A 20,675-nucleotide genomic window follows, 5' to 3' on the forward strand; every position below is an offset into this window, starting at 1 on the left:
CGGAGCAGCCTAGCCGGGCCCGGGCCATAAACCTGTCACCCGTGGCATCCCGCCGCACGCCCCCGGGCCTGAGCTGCGGAATGCGCGGCGGGGAGAGGGAACCTGTCTACGTCCTGCGCGCCCCGCGGCCCCAGCGCGCCGAGCACACGGGTCTCCCGGCTTGGAGGTGGCGGGCACGCTTTGCACCTTTCTGTGGTGTATTGCGACCCTTGGAGACCTTGGGGGAGGAGAAGAAGTGTGCCAGATGAAGGGTGGCTTACCTCTTCATCCCGCGTGCCAGCGAAAGTTGTTTCTTGGAGGTGTCCCGACTTCAGCAAGTTGGCTTTTCTCGATTTAGCGAGCAACTTTTTCATCGAGTAAAGAGGAAGTTGATTTAGTCTGACTGAGAAATAAGTGTGATGTTGCCTTAAAAAAAGAAGGGAGGTGGTGTGTTTGGAGATTGAAAGTATCCCGTGGGTTCTCAACAGTGGTGGTTTTTTTGTTTTTGTTTTTTGTTTCCCCCCCCCCCATTACAGTTTGGAAGTTGCAAAATCCCTGTGAGGCATGTTTGCCACAGGGTTACTGAATGATGCTGTAATTTCTCCACTTTGCTGGGCCCATCAGGCTCTTGGGCCATCATCACCTTGCAGAGATGTCTTATGAAGGATAGAGGAAAAACTTTGTGAAACCTAGCACCATACTTGGGACCTTTTTAGAATCTGCAGCCTGATGCTAAGGTTTTCTGAAACTGGACGCTGCTTCACAAAGAATTAAATCCAAAAGTGTCCACAGGCAGCTACCCCTCTCCCCTAAAACCCAAAACAAAACATTGAATACCCATACGATCTGGTATTTATTTTGTGTTAAGAGTTGTTTAATAGAAATACCAAGTTCGCTGGTAGGCAAAGTGTTGAGGTGTTTTTGTATGTTTCGGTTTCTTTAAGAATAATTTTAAGCTTAAAACTTTCTTGTATTTCCATTACTTAAAAAAAAAACCTTGTGTTTTTAGACTTTAGAGGGAGTTTTCATGTTGCATGGTTTGTAGACAATAGCGTAAGATTTGTTTTTTCAAAACAGATATGTTGTATTATCAAAAAGGCTTACAAGGCCTTTGGATGTTAATTAATGCCAGTTGCTTGATTGGGCTCTATGAAAGATAAGGTAGGATTATGACTTTTGGAATTTTAAATTTAGAACACCAAGCTTTATGGGACAAATTTTGATGAAGTGAACAGCTACTACAAAAACCATGACCACGATTTTCAGCAGCCATTTTACCACCACCACCATCTTTTAAAATACAATATTTAATTCAACAAATGATAATACAGTAAAAATTTGGTAATATGCACAATCCCTTGGTCAGTAGGAATTATACTTTCAAACATGGATATGCAACTGCACACACATTGAATAATTTCTTATTGCATTTCAAGGGTTTTGGGGAAGTTTAGTCAGCAGTTGTCATTCTGCTAGGTCACACAGGCAAAAACAATCCCTGCCTTCAAAGAGCTCACTTTCTAAGGGCAAGAAATCACTGGTATCTTTGGAGAGAGCAGTTTCAGTTGAAAGAAGAGGTTGGAAAACAGGAGAAAGTGAGAGGAGAGGACAGGCAATCATTTAGTGTGGGTGGTCTTCTGAAGGAGTTTATCTGAGAAGGGGAGATAGGATATATAGGACAATAGTTGGTGGTATGGTAGAGTCAAGTGAGGGGTTTTTAAAGTTGAGGGAGAGACATGGACAATGTTATAGAAAGTAGGAAAGGAATCAGCATGTAGATAAGAGCTGGTACAATAATTATGGCAAGCTGCTGGAGAAAATAGGCAGAGATGGGACATGGGACTAAGGGTACAGGTAGAAGTGTTGGCATTCACAAAGGAAAAGGTCCACCTCATCATCAGACACTGAAGTCGAGGAGAAAATAATGGGCTAAGATGTCCTAGTCATGTGAGGGAGAAAAGAGTGAGCTTTTTGTGAATGACCTCAATTTTTTTCCCATGAAATATGAGCTTGTCTTCTTCTGAGAGGGTGGAGGGAGGAGGAGGTGAAGTGGGAGACTCTGAAGATAGAATAAAAGATTTGGAGTAGCCATTGTGTAGAGTAAGAGAGAGAGTCTATTTGGCGGGAGTAAGAGGATTGCCTTGATCCTTTGAGGGACCAGTTGAGGGGCCATATTTATATTGGATTCAGTCAGCATGGTTTTCTGATTTTTTCTAGTTTGGTTCAGCAGCTTGTGAGTAGGAGCAAAAGAGGTTATTGGTAGGAGTAATCCAAGAATAGTTTGTGATAGGACAAATGGGGCAGAAGATTCAAGAGTAGGGATTAGTGTAGAGTGGACCTGGTTTATTAAGGGGTCAATATGGGGAAAAGGAGAGAGTGTGTTATTGCAGGAGTTGTGGCTCTGGAAACAACAGAGGGGTATTGGGAATGGAGGTCTTGGTAAGGAGAAAGAACAGACTTAGGTATAGTTAGTAAGGCATATGGAAAGATGGAAATGATAAAATATGATCAGATAAAGAAATTTTAGAGTGATAGTAAGGCATATAGAAAGATGGAGTGATAATAAGATTATGAATATCAGATAATGTAATTTTAGAGATCATGAATCTAGAAGTAGAGAACTTCTGGATGACAAAAGCATATATTTTTGAGGTAGAATGGAGGAGTAGGTCATGTGAACTGGGAAGTTAGGGTATTTGAGGGAATATCAACATTAAAGCTCCGTATTATGAAGGCAGAAGTTGGGATGGAGCAAGCCACTGGTGTGAGTCAGGCACTGAACTCTGAATGAAGGAAGTACAATATGCTAGTAGTAGAGAGATAATCATCACTAGAATCTGGATAAGGTGATAAATTTGGATATTGAACCCCAAAGAGGAGAGATTTCTGAGTGGTGGTAGTAAAGAGGGAGAGGGTCTAGAAGTGTTCATGGGAAACAAGGAGTTTTCTGACCCTCCTGCTTGTGACCAGTGGATTGAGGTATGGGGGTAGGGAATGGGGCAAAGTGTAGACAGCACTGAAAAAGTAGTGAGACAGTTAGTGTCTCATCGAGTCCCTCATTGAGAGGGAGCCAGGTCTGAGTGAGCGCCAAAAATGGAAGGAGTGAGAAAGAATGAATTTTAAGATGAAGGGAGTTTGTTAATTATGGATCAGGTATTCCAAAATTCTAAATGCCACAGTGGAAGGAATAGTAAATGTGGAGTGGGACATTTGAAGGAGGGGGAGGGGTTGAAGGGGATGGGAATAAGTGAGTGGGCAATGAGGGCTGAAAAATGGAGGATGAGGAAAAGAGTTTGTGCAGTATTTAGCTGGGAGGGGTGTGTGTCAGAATCACTGGGATAGTGACAGTATAAGAAGATGAGACAGTATGCTAACCGTTGAGGAAAGATTAGTCCAGGCAGAACAGTATCACTGGTTGGAGAAAGATTCCTTTAGAGAGGCGGGCAGATGGTTATTGTTCAAGACTCCTTCAGGCAGGTAGTGATGTACTCTGTGAGTCCCACCTTAGAATAGCAGGAGCAAGAGGAGATTATACTAGGAATCTGGGGACCGTGGCAGGAAGCAGGAGATAGAGGTCCAAGGTAGACCTGAAATGGGAGAAGACCTTGAGAGGGCTGATTTATTTTGTTTTTGTTTTGGATGGTATATAAAAAGAAGGCATCCGCTGATTCTTGTTGATTTTTTTTTTTCATTTCTGAAAATGTCTCATTCTGTGCCTGTGGACTAATATCTTTCAAGAGGAGTAAAGCAATAGTCATCATCAGTCTTCAGGAGGCATAGTTGATCATTGCATTGATCAGAGTCGTTTTCTTTTACAGATGTTTCTTTACAGTATTGTAGTCATTGTATAAATTTTTCTACTGGTTCTGCTAATTTCATTGTATCATATCATACAAAGTCTTCCCAGATTTCTCTGCATCTGCTCTTTCTTGCCATCTTTTAAAATAAAATTTTATAAATGAGTTTATATTCTAAATTGGTGATACACTTGACTACCACTGACATATCTCTTTGCTTGGCAGATAGTGCAAGTGTTTGCTGACTCTTGCTCTGCATGCTTCTGTTAATGCTACATTCTATAATCATAATAGTGATAATGATGGTGATACAGCTCAAGATTGTATTAGATTTTTTTTTAGCTGTTATGTCATACTGTTATGTCTCCTTCAGGGAAGGAGAAACCAGAGTGTTAACATTTTTTTTCCCTAGGCAATTGGGGTTAAGTGACTTGCCCAGGGTCACACAGCTAGTAAGTGTCAAATGTTGGCCTGAGGCTGGATTTGAACTCGTTCCTCCTGACTTCAGGGCCGGTGCTCTATCCATTGCGCCACCTAGCTGCCCCCAAGTGTTAACATTAAAACGCCATATTATGAAGGCAGGATCTGGGATGGAAAGAGCCACTGGTGTGAGCCAAGTCCTGAACTCTTGATAAAGGAAGTAGAATGTTTTGGCAGTGGAGAGATAATGGTCATTAGAAGAAATAATATATGGTAGAAATAAAAATATGAATATAGTGTCACAGAAGTTAGAGGGGAAACTATTATTAAGAAATGGGTGTTGGTAGATGATGTTGTCCAATGCAATAGAAAAGTGAAGGGATAGAAGGTTACTGATTATTTTTGAGAGAATAGTTTTAGTATTGTTCAGTCAACGTCTGACTCTTTATGACCTCACTTGGGGTTTTCTTGGAAAAGATACTGGAGTGGTTTGCCATTTCTTTTTCCAACTCATTTTACAGATGAGCAAACTGAGGTAAACAGGATTAAGTGACTTGCCCAGGGTCACACAGGTAGTAAATGTCTCAGGCCAGATTTGAACTCAGGAAGATGAGACTTCCTGATTCCAGACTGAGCACTCTATCCACTGTGCCACCTAGCTGCCACTAGTTTTAGTACTAGCTGAATCTTAAATTTGTGGAGTGAGAAGTAGAGCTATCTAGCATAGGCTTTGTTTTCTAAATTAAATTATACTTATTTTTTCAGTTAACAAGCATTTTCCCTTTATCTCACCCCTCCACCCTGGGGAAAAAGAAAAAGGAAAATACTTGTAAAAATCATCTATATAAGGGGCAGCTAGGTGGCGCAGTAGATAGAGCACCAGCCCTGGACTTAAGAGGACCTGAGTTCAAATTCGGCCTCAGACAAGTAACACTTACTAGCTGTGTGACCCTGGGCAAATCATTTAACCCCATTGCCTAGATTTAAAAAAAAAATTATATAGTCAAAGCAAAACAAATTCCCACATTAGCCATGTCCAAAAATGTATGTCTTACGATGTCTCCTTACCACTGCCTTCAAATATATTCACGGATACCTCATCCATAAGAAACCCTTTATTAGATCCCACCACTTCCCAGAACTATCATTTAATATTTCTCCTCTCTCTCAGACAAATTCCTAGGAAAAACAAACTGTCCACTGCCATGACTTCCTTTCCTCTCACTCACTCCTCAATCTTTGCAGTCTAGATCCTGATCTCATCACCAAATGGGAATTGTTCTCTCTTCAAAGTTCAGTGATCATTGAGGTGTTGAATCTGATGTTCTTTAATCAGTCTTTATCCTTCTTGTTTGGTTAATTGCTGCATTTGACACTGTTGATCACACTCTCTTCACTGGATTTTTGTGACACTCCTTTTTCCTGGTTCTCTTCCTTATGTGATCATTCCTTCTTAATCTCTTTTGCTTGTTCATCCTCCCTATTAAATACACCTAATTATGGGTGTTCTTCAAGGCTATCCTAGGCTTTCTTCTCTCTACTTACTCTTTCTTGGTAACCTCATTTGTTCTCTTGGGTTTAATTATCATCTCTTCAGATGACTCACATCAGCCCTAGTCTCCACTGAGCTTCCCCTCTGTATTACTACTTGCTTATTTGGGCATTTTCAACTGGATGGTCTGGACACATGTCTAAAACAGAACTCATTTTTCCCTCAAAACCCAACCCTCTTCTAAACTTCCCTATTTTTTCATCCTCATTTTTCTATTTTTCTAGTTGGGAAGTCAACGGTATAGCCTTTATATAGTGCTTAGTTTTAAGGTTTTGTAAAGTACTTTACCTAGGTTATCATATATCTTCATCAATCTGCCTTTCTTCTAGTCAGCAAGTCAGTAGTAAGCTAGCATTTATATAATGCTTTTTAAGGTTTGTAAAACATTTTACTTGTGTTATTTATTTAATTTGATCCTCTCAACCACACTATTAGGTAGAAAGGAAGGAAACAGGCACTTACTATATGCTAGGGATTGTGCTTTACAAGTATCTCACTTAATCCTTATAACAGTCATTAAGGGAGATGTTATTATTGATTATCCCCATTTTACTATTGAGGAAGCTGAAGTTGAGAGAGGTTAAATGACTTGCATATGGTCACACAGCTGGAAAGTGTCTTGGGCAGGTCTCAAAATGGTCTTGACTCCCAAATCCAGTCCATAGTGCTTCCTAGCTGCCAATATGCATTTATTCAGTGTTTACTGTGTGTCAGGCACTATGCCAAACTCTGGTGAAATAAAGAAAGGCAAAAACAGCCCCTGCCCTCAAGGAGCTCACATTTTAATGGTTCATAAATTTATTTTATACGTCATCACTACTCACTCTCCCTTACACTAAATATCCAGTCAGTTGCCAAATCTTACCCTTTTTATCCCCATAAAATCTCTTATATATGAACCATTTTCACTATTCACAAATCTACCACCTTACTTCCAGCCCTTATTATTTCTCACTTAGATTTTTGTAACATTACTAACTGTTCAAGTAAAATTACTAGCTGGTCAGCTGCCTCATCCAAGTTCTTTTCTATGAGTGGCAATTTGATCATATAATTTCTCTACCTACTCAACTCCAGTGGCTTCCTGTTGACATTAAAATGAAATAAAAAGTCCTCTGTTTAACTTTTAAATCCCTTCATAAATTGGCCCTGACTTAATCTTCAGCCACACTACACTTTACTCCCTTTCCCTCACACTCTGATCAGCCAAACATGTTCTGTTTCTTACACATTGCACTTGATTTCCCCGTTTTTGTTTTTTTTTTAATTATCCCTCTTGACTTATTTGCACTGTCTTTTCCCCTCAGTCTTATAAAATTCTCTTCAAGATGTCACTCAAGTTCTGCCTTCTCTCTTTTTTTTCCAACATTGAGATAAGGATAAACTTTTAAAAGAAAATAAATACTTTAAAAATATTAACTGTAACAAATGTTTTCATTTCACTTTTATTTGCTTTCTAATGTCATATTTACTCCCATGCCATAAGCTTTTGTTTCTTCAGTTTCTTCTGGGATATCTTTTTCTTTTGAGCGACCTCCTCTTCTGATTTAGGAACAATTTGTTTCTTTTCAGTAAGTATCATCTCAGTATGGCAAGGAGAACTCATCTATGGGTTGATCTGATCATGAGCCCTGTAAGTATGCCATCGCATTTTAGGAGCCTTGTTAACCTAGATATGCTCAATGACTAGAGAATCCACATCCAAACCCCTCAGTTCTACGTTATTCTCTGCATTTTTAAGCATATGCAGCAAGAATTCAGCACTCTTTTTGGGCCAATGACCCTGTGTCCAATCCCACCTGCCAATTCCACCATTATATTGTCTGAAGGGAGCACATTGTTTCTTCAATGTGACATCTTTCAAATACCTGGTAGCTTTTCGGATATGCAGGCCCTTGATAGCTTGGGCTGTTTCTTAGGTGTTCTTGAAGTGGACCCGGAGATTTGAACCCCCCTCATTTGCATGATTTTGTGGGGTTCTGTGGACCAAGAGAATACCTCACCATTTTAAATGATTACCTAGGAAGGGTCAAAGGAAGAGCCTGAAACCTTTTCTGATTTTCACTCCCTCCACTCCCCCCACCCCCTTCACAAGTGCTAGGTTACCTTCTTGCCAAAAAATGTTGTATTTAACTTTTTTATTTACAACTAGTTCTTGCTTAACTTAATGGGACATTCCACAGATCTCACACAGCCCAGAGTAGCTTCAATGGCTGGGTCCCCTCTGCAGCTGGAGCTGCTTCAGTACCTGGAGAGAAGGACCTCTAGTGCAGTGTGCTGCTGCTGATGCTGCTGTTACCGCTGCCACATCCTGCCAAGAGCAGAGACCTGTCCCAAACCCCTCCCTCCCAATTTTAATTTGCATAATGAGAATTTATGCAAGGGAGAACTATTTATATTTATTCTCTTTGTATTTGGTATATTCTACATATGTTTGTTTCTCTATTAGGATGCAAGCTTCTTGGGAGAAGTGATTGTTTAATTCTTTGTATCTCTAACACTGCTTAGCACAATGTGTTTGATGTTTTTTGATTAATTGCTGCCTTTGCCTTTCAAAGACTATGTCAGGCTCAGGAATGGTTGGAATTCTTTCAGATGATTTCAAGAAAAATCAATTTCTTCCCATCTAAGATGATGTTTAGATTTGCAGAATAAGTTAATTTGGGGCAGAAGCTCTTTTCCTTTGCTTTTTTGGAATATTGGGTTCCAGGCTTTTCTATCCTTTCCCTTACTTGATGTGGAGTCCTTTATGATTGTCTAAGATTTTTTTTTAAAATTAATTTATTTTGATTTATCAACAATCACTTCTATAAGCTTTTGAGTTTTAAATTTTTCTCCCCCTCCTTCCCCACCTGTCTCCCCACCTTCCTCCCCAAGATGACACGCAGTCTGATAGGATTTTCTTTATATATGATCTTTTCCCTCTTGGTTGCTTGAAGAATTTTTTTTTTTTTTTTTTTTTTTGACTTAGGAGCCCTGGACCTTGGCAAACCTATTTTTTCGTATATTATAACTAGAAGTTTCCCTCATGGGAAACTATCCACTGCACGACCTAGCCGCCCCCTATAGTTTATATTTTTTTTAAAGTACGTATGTTGAGCACATTAGTTTCAGAGCTTTCCTTATTATTTGTCCCATTTTGAACTTCTTTCTCATTTCTTCTGTGTATTAAAAAAATGGACACTTTTTGTTGTATCACTAATCAGTCATCCTCAGATACTACCATACCACCTTCCCCCCCAATTAAATAAAAGCCTTTTCTTGTAATGAACAAGCATAGTCAAGCCAAACAAACTCACATTGGCCATGTCCAAAAATATATGTATCATTCAGCATATCTGGTCACATCACTGCTCAGGACTGTGAATAGCATGCTTCAACATTGGTCCTCTGGAGTCTAATACTAACATTCTGTATTGCGGTAAGCCATGGCATAAAACAGTGTCCAAAGAACTAAAAATCACTGTCACACAGAAGACAGCAACAAGATGCATGGTGGATATGAGCAGGTTATGACATAACAAACTTCAAAGAATAGCAAGAGTAAAAGATGTCATCAAGGATAGGAAAGAGAAGATTGGCTGGTCACTGGGAGAAAAATAACAGATTGACAGTGGCCAGAATGCCCCACTGTTGTCCTTGAAGAGTTAGGAGAAAGTGAAAAAGAAAAAAATCAATACTGTGGTATACCACAGTAGTTGAATAGGTTGGGCAGGTATGGATGGTTTATAATTCACATATTTGGAGGAATGCCTAGATCTTTGGGATCATAGATCTATTTGAGTAATATTTTTCTAGGAACCTGATGATTCTTTGATTTTTTTCCTCTGTTTCAAGTTGTTTTTGATTCCAGAAGTGAGAACACATGTTACATATACCTATAATATTTTTTGTTGTATCATTGTATTTTTTGATTTTCCATTCTTTTTTTCCCCAAGCATCCATTACTTAGGTTTTTCCAGTTTTTGTTACACATTTATTATTTTCTTTTTCATGTTAGAGCTCTTTTAAGAGCACTTAATTTCATATTTACCTCTTTACTTTTATTTCTTTTTTCAAATATTTTTAGTAGTTATAACCATTCTATTATTTTTTTCTGGGATTCTGCTTGTGATTTATTTAGAATTATTATTATTTCTGTTTTTTGTAGTTAACTTCCTGGGGTCGTCTTAACTCAGTATTTCTTTAAAAAAAAAACAAGTTTTTATTGATGTTTTCTGTTTCTTATATGTTTATGCATTTTGGAGTTTTTTGCTTTTTGGTGAGGTAATCGGGTTAAATAACTTGCCAGGGTCAAACAGCTAGTAAGTGTCAAGTGTCTGAGGTCAGATCTGAACTCCTGACTTCAAGGCCAGAGCTGTATGTGACAAATAGTAATTTTTTAGAGAGGAAAAACAGCACAACTATTGATACATTGGAGCACCCTTGGAGTCAGGAGGACCTGAGTTCAAATCCAGCCTCAGACCAAACACTTGACACTTACTAGCTGTGTGACCCTGGGCAAGTCACTTAACCCCAATTGCCTAAAAAAAAGAAAAAAGTCAGAAAATATGTGCAAAGTGTAACAGCTGTGGACCTGCCACTTCCATGAAGGGGTAGGTTGGGAATGTGTTTTCATCTCTCTCTTCATTCAATTCCTGTTTGATCTTTATAATTTTGTATTGTTCTTTCTGTTTACATTGTTGTAGTTGCTGTATATATTGATTGTTTTCTTGACTGTTTACTTTGCATCAGTTCATATAAATATTTCCATGCTTTTCTCTATTCATCACGTAATATTCCATTACATTGTTGTACCACGGTTTGTTTAGCCATTTCACAATTGACGAGCGTCTATCTACTTTGTTTCCACTTTTTAGCTATCACAAAAAATGTTACTATAAATTTTTGGAATGTATCTAGACTGGGGGTGGGGAACCTTCATCCTTGAGGCCTCAGGTGCAGCCTTTTGACTGAGTCCAAGTTTTACAGAATAAATCCTTTATTAAGGGGCTTTCTTATGTGAAGTTTGGATTCAGTAAAGGGCCGTACTTGAGGACCTAGAAGGCTATATGTTACTCGAGGCCACAGATTCCCTACCCCTGATCTAGATTTTTTTATTATTGATGGCTTCCTTGGGGTATTAGCTCAGTAATAAGAGTTTCTGGTTCAAAGATTTTGGATAATTTAGTCATTTTATTTGCATACTTCCAAATTGCTTTCAAAATGGTTGTATCATGTTACTGCATCACCAGCAAAGTGTGCCTATCTTTCTACAATCCCACCAACATTGAATGTCGAAATTTTTTGTCAATTTTGCCCATTTGCAGAGGGTGACGTGAAACCTCAAGGTTGTTTTGATTTACATTTTTCTTATTATTAGTGATTTGGAGCATTTTTTATGTAGTTGTGAATACTTTGCAGTTCTTTGAGATCTGTTTGTTCATATCCTTTGACATTTATCTATTGGGGAATGGCTATTAGTCTTATATATATATATTTATTGTTTATGTATCTTGGATATCAAACCTTTATCAGAGAAATTTGATATGAAGATTTCCTCCCCCCATTTGACTACTCCCCTTATCCTATATGCATTAATGTTGTATGTGCAGAGAAATTTTTCAGTTTCAAGTAATCGAAGTTATCTGTTTTATCTTTGTAATTGCTTGTATATATTGTTTGGTTAAAAATACATCTCCTACCCATAGTTGTAGGATGTATATGATCTGTTTCTCCTCTGATTTTTTTTTTTTGTAGAATGATCTTTAATATTCAAGTCATGTGTCCATTTAGACTGTATTGTAGAGTATGGTGTAAGATATTGATCAGAGTCTACTTTCTGGCAGGCCCTGCAGGTTTTTTATTTTTGTTTTGTTTTGTTTTTTGCCTTTTTGGTGAGGCAGTTGGGGTTAAGTGGCTTGCCTAGGGTCACACAGCTAGTAAGTGTCATATGTCTGAGGCCAGATTTGAACTCAGGTCCTCTTGACTCTAAGGCTGGAGCTGTATCCACTGCACCATCTAGCTGCCCCTCCCCTGCAGTTTTTAATCAAATAGGGAGTTTTCCTTAGATTTTTCCATGTTATTAACTTGGTTATTGAGTTCTGTTGTTTCTAAATCTACTTTAGTCTAGTCTAGTCTAGTCTAGTCTCTCTGTTCTTTAACCAGTACCAGAAAGTTTGGATGACTACTGCTTCATGATATGGTTTGAGGTTGGGAAGTGCTGTTTCTCCTTCATCTTATTTTTATGATTTCCTTTAATATTCTACATCTTTTGTTTTTATAAATTAATTTTGTTATTTTTGTTAAGCTCTATAAAGTATTCCTTTGGCAATTTGATTGGTATATCATTCAAAGTGTAAATTATTCTTGGCAGTATTGTCATTTTTACTATTTTGGTCCAGCCTAGCCAGAACATTAAATATTCCTTGAGCTGTGTAGGTTGATTTTTTATTTCTTCCAGGGGCACTTTGTAATTGAATCTATACAAGTTTTGTATGCTTTGGGAGATTGATCCCCATGTGTTTATGCATTTTGTAGTTTTTTGCTTTGTGGTGAGGTACTCGGGTTAAATGACTTGCCAGGGTCAAACAGCTAGTAAGTGTCAAGTGTCTGAGGTCAGATTTGAACTCCTGACTTCAAGGCTGGAGTTCTATCCACTGCACCACCTAGCTGCTCCCATTTTGTAGTTATTTGGAATGAGATTTCTCTTTCTATTATTACTTCTTGTACTTTCCAAATTACTTTCCAAATAAACTCTTATATCATAATTAAATAGGAATATTTTTATCTCCTCTTTACCTGTCTTTATGCCTTTAATTTCTTTTGTTTATTCCTGTTGCTAGTGTTTCCAGAATTATGTAAAAAAAACAAATGGTAGGGAGAGTGGTCATCCTTCTTTCACTCTCCTATTTATTGCAAAAAGTTCTAGTGTATCCTCATTGCATGTGATTCTTTTTTATATTAAAAACAAGTCCTTTTTGACTATTCTTTAGAGGTTTTTTAAAGCATAAATGAGTGTTGTGTACTTTGTCAAAGCCTTTTTCTATACCTGTTGAGATAATGTGCTTTTGGATGTTTTAGTCTTTAATATGATTAATTATGTTGATTATTTTCCTGGTATTGAACCATACTTAGCTCTTTGGTAAAAATCTCACTTGGTCACAATAAATGATTTCTTGGAGAAATCCCTGTAGGTTGTTTAACAGGATTTTGTTTAAAAGTTTTGATTCAGTGATATTAATTAACATTGGCTTATGGCTTTCCTTCTGTGTTTTACCTTTCCCTGGTTTTGGTATTAGGGCGATATTTGCCTCATAAAAGGATTCTGATAGGGTCCTTTCTTCTCAATTTGTTGAATGTCCATCTTTTTTCCTGTATGGTTAAGCTCAGATTTGCAGAGTAGATCACCTTGGGCTGCATCCTGAGGTCCATTGCTCTTTAGAACACATTATTTCATTCCCTCCTATGTTTTGTAGTTGTTGCAGAATAATCTTGTGTGATTTGAATGTCCTTTCCTTTGTATTTGAAGGTCTTTTTTCCTGATAGCTTACAGAATTTGTTTCTGAGTGGCATTGTTAAATTTAACTACTGTGTGTATTGGAGTTTGCAGCCTTGAGTTTTTTCCTGGAGGTGATATATGAATACTTTAAATTAGAACTTACTGTTTTATGTTCAGGAGTTCTAGTTAGCTCTCATTATTTTCTTCACTATGGTGTTAATGTTTTTTGTCCTGTTGTGTTCTTCTGAGAGACCTATGATCCTTGGGTTTTCTTCATGCGTCCTATTCTACTTACCCAGTGACCATATTTTATTTTAATATTAATCTTTTTTTGCTTCTCTTCTTTTAGGTTATCCTTCTATGTATTTGAATTCCCAATCTGTTCCCTTTTTTGTTTCTTTGAGGCTTGCGCTAGCAGATTCCAGTTTTTCTGTTTTGCCCATTATATTTTTGCTGTGCTGGACATAAATTCTTCTCTCTTTGGTGTGTTGTGGCTCCATGTTATCATCAAATTCCACAAGAGCCTCTATTTCATCAAATTCATCTATCATTTCCTTTGTTTTACGGTATTCTGCATTCATAGATGTGTGAATTTGTTTATATTATCTGGAGGTCCAGTGTTTATTTTAGTTGTTACTCTTAACTGTTTTATCTGTTTATATTAAAATCTTTCAATAAATCTTTGGTTAACTTAAGCCTTTTTTTCCTCTTTATTTTCCCTATCACTCATTTTTATGACTCTTTTCTAATGTGGTTTCCTTGAGGACTGGATCTGAAAGTATCTGTCTTTTCCCTTGCTGGGTAATTCAAGGTTTACCAATCTAGGTTTCTGCCCCAACTGACTTTTGGGTTAGAATTGGTCCCAACTGGATACAGTACTCTCTCCCTCAGTCTTGGTAGATGGCTGCACAGTCTCACCTCTTTCCCCTTCAAGCAAGCTCATGGTGTCGTCTTGGTGACCTTTTTCACTCCCTGTGTTCCTCAGTTCTCTGTTTCAACACCAACAGTTCAGAGCTTTGCAGCACTAATTCACTGGGGTTGCAGTCTCTGGGAGGTTTTTCCTTCTTGATAGGATGTGGCCAAGCTGGCTGTTTTGGCCTGAGCAAACTTCTGTAACCTAGAGCCAGGGTGTGGGAAAGAAGTACTGGGGACTGGGGCATAGGGGCTGGTTTTATTGTAACCATGTGGCATGTCCTTGGGTCTGCTAGTGCAACCTTGCTTGTGGCAATGTAGAAAGTGGAAGAGGGTTGCTGATTGAATTCAGCTTCAGTAAGCATAATTCCAAGTTTTCTTTTTAACCTTCTTTTGGATCTTGGTTGACCTAGACCATGGAGACAACTGAAATTGTTTTGTCTTTGGTGTATAATTTCTATGAGATCATAGAAATCAGAGAAAATGTCTTTTTCCTTCACCTTGTTGCTTACATGACCCAGAAGTCAACCCATAGTATTTTCTCATTGTATTAGGAGTTTTTGTCTGCTTATTTTCTCAGTTCCTTTACTTTTTAAAAATTACTGGTTTTTTCCCTTATGGTTCTTCATTTCTGTACTTACACCTTTTTGAGGGCTGGAGGATTCTAGTTGAATTCCAAGGAGACAGTCTTTTAGGCATGCCTGTAATTCTTCCCTGCCTCAGTCTGCGTTTTTCTTTCAAACTTGATTGTACAGGGGCACAGTGGATAGAGCACTGGCCTTGGAGTTAGGAGGACCTTGGTTAAAATCCAGGGTCAGACACTTGTCACTTACTAGCTGTGTCAAGTCACTTAATCCCATTGCCTAGCAAAAACAAAACAAAACAAACAAAAAACTTGATTGTGGCTGCTGGAACTGTTAGTGTGTGGAGTCTTTCAAGGAATGTCTGCAGATAAGGGGGTTGGTGAGTGGTAGTAAACTCTACCATATGGAGCATGTCTTGTAGTAGCCACATGGAGCCCTGTGCATAGATTCCCTAGCAAGGGGACTAGAGATGGGAGTAGAAAGCAAACAAGTCAATAGCAACCCAGCCCAGTATGTTTAGCTCTTAACTCTCAGTGTAGGACCTGGAGTTGGGGTGGCAAGGAGGGAACAGATAGCAGTCATGTAGAATCCTCTAGGGCATCATGTGGCCTGGGAAAGAAGTAGAACCAGGGACTCAAAATTAAGGCCCTTCCTTTTTTGGGGTAGAGGAGGGAGGTCGGATTTAGTGGATAATATAAGGAAAATTTTAGGAATTTCTATTTCTCCTATTTCAGTTATTGAAATTTCATTTGATTTATTATGTCTTACCATTTTTGAAGTTCTAATAGAGGATGTTTGTTTAGGCTAAAACTTTTTACCTTACTATTTTTCTGAAAGCCCGCCGTTATTTTTTTCTCATAAAAATTTTAGGCTTATAAACCTTTTTTCAGCTTGACTGACTTCTAGAAAATCTGTGATATTTGATAGTCTGTGGTGTCATTGATAGGACTCTTGTCTATAGCCTGTTAGTCTTCTGCTAAGAGCTTTCCTCTGGTACCTTGACATTGGTTGGACACTAATGGAGCATTGTCCATGGGTTATTTCTCTTCTTGGCATGTGCCTGACACTTTTATTTTTTTGATCATCCATTTCTACAGTATACTTTTCAGTGTTTCTCTCGTGCATTTCTTTGCTTGTGATGTGTTGTGATGTGCTTACGCAATATTTATTCCTGTTGCTTTTGAAGTAACTTTCAAGTTTTAATGTTTCAGAAACTAGTGTTCTGGAACTTGCGGCTGTATAGTATTGCTGGATTATTATTGGTGTTAAAAAAGATGGCTGTTTTGGTTTGAAAGAAGATTGTAGGGGTATCATTAGAAGTAATGTGTAATTTCCCAAATACAACGTAGATCACTCAGTTCTGGACCCATCTTATTTAAGTCTGTGTGAAATCTTTCTAAGGCATTTACCATTCTATTTATTTTCCATTTAGCAGAATATCATAATTTGGACAATGGTATCATTCATGTACTTGGCTTTTTTGATGGATTTGTGTTACGCCAAACTGAGTGATTATAGATTTTATTTAACAGATTCTTCTCATGCATAGTGTCATCCACAAACCAGATCATCTGAAGGATCTCATTATCTCTAGGAAATGTGTTCCTAAATAGATTCTGTACAGATGTAATTAGTGACAATGTCAAACCCTTTTGGCAAGGATATGTCTACTTGTTTTCTTCCTCACTCAATATGTTTAGTAAGGAGAACCATCACACATTTATTTCTGTTTCATTTTTCTAGGACTTCTGTAAGATTTCATCATATGTGGGGGTCACACCTTTTTGGAGGAGAGGCTTTAAGGAAGTAGTTTATAGAATTATGTTTTTTATAGTCAACAAACAATAAGCACAATAGACTCTCTTATTAACATCCTTTAGGCAGTTGTGTAATTGTAGAAATGTAATCTGCTTAGTGAAAGTCTACCTTTTCAGGGGCAGCGAGGTGGTGCAGTGGATACAGCACTGGCCCTGAGGATCTGAGTTCCAATATGACCTCAGACACATAACAGTCACTAGCTGTCTGATTCTGGGCAAGTCACTTAACCCCAATTTCCTCACAAAAAAGAAAAAAGGAAAGTCTGTCTTCTTAATACATGTGTAGATGATTCTTAAAACACTTTCTGGAGATAAGAAAATATGCATATGGCTTTCAATAATATAGCAATGAAGTCTGACATTTTTTCCATAGATTTTTTTTTTTTAGATATCCTACTATCTTCAAGATAACTTGAAAACCAATTCTTCAACAAGCTAAAATTTATTGACTTCAGAAAGGATTTTTTTGTGTGTGTATCATCTAGTCTATAGGTTAAGTTTTTTTGTGTCGTGGACTGCATTTGTAGTTTGGAGCCTGTGGACCTCTTCTCAAAATAGTTTTTTTAAATGCATAAAATAAAATACATAGAATTACAAAGGGAACCAGTTATTGAAATAGTTATCAAAATATTAAAACAATTATGAATTGAAGGTTAAAAACTTCTGGTTTAGTCTGACTAGTTTTCCCATCTTTTTCTTACACTTCTACTTTCTCATGTATTACAGTATGGATGTGTGGTTTCATTGTCATTGATGGTAAAAAAGAGTTAGCTATTAAAATCTTCACAGGTGTGTGTGTGTGTGTGTGTGTACACGTATGTAAATATGTATTCTCTTTGTAGTTTTATCTTTAAATTCCCTTGGGATGACTTTGCTTATTTGCATTTTCCATCAAGGTTTCTTAAAGTTTGTTTTTCTCTCAACTTCTCTTTTCTCTTTTTTCTTTTTTCTTTTTAACTTTTTCTTTGTTTTTATCATGGTCTTAACAAACACCAAATAAAATGAGCATTTCCATAGATAGAAAAGAGGATTATACCTGAAATTATAAATCTTTTATTATGTACAGCTTTGTTTTCCTTTTAAGTATATAATAAATTTGATATGTAACTTTCAAAGTCGTCTTCCTTATCTGTTCTTCTTTCTGTTCTTTTCTGGAAATGCTTTTCTTTTTCTTTAGTTCCCTCCATCTCAACTCTTCCTGACTCCCTCCCTTCACACTTCCCCTATTGAAAGAAAAGATAATCCCTTGTAACAAATATTTATAGTCAAAACAAATTCTTCTATAGACTGTATCCAAAAATATGCATCTCATTCTGCACCTTGAATCTATCATCTTTTTCTCCTGGAGCTAGGTAATATGCATCATTATTTGTCTTTGAGAATCATGGCATTGGACACAATTCTTAAATTTTTTTTTCTTAATGTAACTTTCATTTTTCGGATTATTAGTTAACAAGCATTCATTTTCTTTGTCTCCCCCATCTCCAGTTATTGTAAAAACAAAACAAAATTCTTGTTAACACATGTGCATAATCAAGCAAAACAAATTCTCACATTGGCCATGTCCAAAAATGGTCATTCTGCATCTTGAGTTCATCATCTCTTTTTTTATTTTTTTATTTATTCTTTTTTAGGCAATTGGGGTTAAGTGACTTACCCAGGGTCTCATAGCTAGTAAGTGTTGAGTGTTTGGTCTGAGGCCGGGCTCAGGCCCTCTTGACTTCAGGGCCGGTGCTCTATCCACTGCGCCACCTAGCTGCCCCGTGAGTTCATCATCTCTTGCAGGAGGTGGGTAGCATGCTTCATCACTGAACTTTTCTAATCGTGATTGATCATTGGATTGATCAGAGTTCCTAAGTCTTTGCTTCAGCTGAAGCATAATAGATTTTGCTTTAGCCACTTATTTTGACTCTGTGTTTCAAGTGTGTATCTTTTAAAAACAACTCATCGTTGTATTCTGCTTTCTAATCAATTCTGCCACATATTTAATGGGTAAGTTCATCTCATTCACATTCACAATAATGATAATTGATTGTATATTTCCCTCTATTCTATTCTTATATACTTTTTCATTCTGTTTCCTCCTCCCTCTTTATAAAAAACAAAAAGGTGGTGAGAGAAGAGTGTGCTTAGTGCCAGTTCTCCAGGCATGTTGGCCTCCTCTTCAGGAGGCAAATGAGTGTTGCTCAAGTTTCAGATAGCAGTGATCCTTTGTGGCATCCACTGGGTGAACCCAGAACACCTCTGCTGTGCCAGCAACCACAGGGCTGGCCCAAACTGGTTCATGCCAGCTCCCAAAAGAGCTTGCACAAACATCCTGATTCTGGGTACTCTGTATTCTTCCGATTCTCCTGCTTCCCTTTGTTGTAAAACCATATAAACCACCCTCTAAAACCCCGATCTTTAGAGCAGCAGTAGACTGAGTTCTTTTATTCTCCTTCCTGTCTGCTTTACTCACCTGGTACATGCTTCAGAGTTTTACACTTGGAGTGTGCCTCTGTTCAGGGATGCTGTACCCCAGTTAATTGAAATGCCAGTTAATCAATGCAGATCTCTCCACATGCACGTGATCCCGTTTTGTGTTACCTTCTCCAGGAGATTGCTCTTTTTATCATCTCCACTTTCTCACAAATTTTCAAGTTGTTCCTGTCTACTGGCTGCTTTCCCGTTGTCTACAAACATGCCTTTCTCCCTGATAGCTATTGGTCCTATATCCCTCCTCCACTTTTATGGCTAAATTCCTTGAAAATACTGTTATCATCAGTCCATTTCTTTCCTCTCACTCTTTTACCTCTTTGAAGTCTGGCTTCCCACCTAATCACTCAACTGACATTTTTCCCTCCAAAGTTACTAATGGTGTCATAATTGGAAGATCTATTGGTTTTTTTCCCTCCTCAGTCCTAGTCTTTCATGACATCTCCACAGCGTTTGACACTCTGAATCACCGCCTTCTCTTTGTGACACTGCTCTCTCCTGGTTTTACTACCTGTCTTTGCAGAATCTTCATCCATGTGACACCTGTTGGGTGTCCCACAGGATTCTGTCTTGAGCCCTCTTCTTTACTCCCTCTATACTATTTCACTTGATGACCTCATTAGCTCTCATGGTTTCAGTTATCATCTTTTGCCAATTCTCAATTCTGTTTATCTAGTTTTAATTTTTTTCCTATCATTAATGTATCTGCAGTTGCTTGTTGGACATTTCAAACTGGACATTGTATAAACATCTTGAACACAAATCTAAAACTGAACTCATTTGTCCCCAAACCCTCCTGTCTACCCAGCTTTTCTATTAGTGTCAGGGGCACCACCATCCTATCAGTCACCCAGGATTGTAAACTAGCTGTCGTATTTGACTCCTCCCTCTCTCTCAAACCCTAATTCCCCTTTTCCAGTCTGTTGCCAAGTCTAGTAGATTCTGCCTTCCTGTATAGTTGCATTAGATTTGTACTTAAACATTTCTCAAATTAATATAATTATAAATTATAATATAATTATAACATAACATATTATACACATATAATATCCATTTATATATCTATATATTATATATCTATATATATAATACATATATAATTAACGTAAAATATTTGTGCTTAAAATTTCTTAGTTTTATGTAAACAAAATTGTCCATTTTATCTTCTGTAATCCTTGTTATTCCTTGTCTGATAAGGAACTCATCCTTTGTAGATCTGAAAGATAATTTCTTCCTTGATTCTCTAATTTATAAATGATATCACTCTTCATATCTGAGCCAGGTACTGATTTAGAACTTATTTTGCTATTCAGGGTGAGATATTGATCTATATTTCATTTTTGTCACAACTGCTTGCCAGTTTTCCCAGCAGTTTTTGTCAAATAGTGAGTTATAGTTTTGTCCATAGTTTCTTTTATACGTTGTGTACCTAATCTGTTCCATTGAGACCTTCCTATTTCTAAACTAGTACCAATTCGTTTTGATGATTACTCTTTGAAGTATATTTGAGATCTATTATTGTTATGCCTCCTTCATTTCCACTTTTTTTCATTATCTCTCTTGTGGTTCTTGACCTTTTGTTTCTCCAGATTAATTTAATTTAATTTTTTTTTCTAGGTATGGCACTAAGTAAGTAAATTAGGTAGTGTTGTCATTTTT

General features: G+C 37.6%; 1 protein-coding gene across 3 annotated transcripts in view; it reads left to right on the forward strand.

The window, feature by feature from the left end:
- The window catches only part of LOC114031915 (structural maintenance of chromosomes flexible hinge domain-containing protein 1-like), a 182,174-nt gene that overhangs the window by 284 nt on the left and 161,215 nt on the right, over positions 1-20,675 (forward strand). The window lies entirely within an intron of this gene.

Source organism: Vombatus ursinus, unplaced genomic scaffold (genome assembly GCF_900497805.2).
Source record: "Vombatus ursinus unplaced genomic scaffold, bare-nosed wombat genome assembly UNPS02015255.1, whole genome shotgun sequence".
In the NCBI taxonomy this organism is placed as follows: Eukaryota; Metazoa; Chordata; class Mammalia; order Diprotodontia; family Vombatidae; genus Vombatus; species Vombatus ursinus.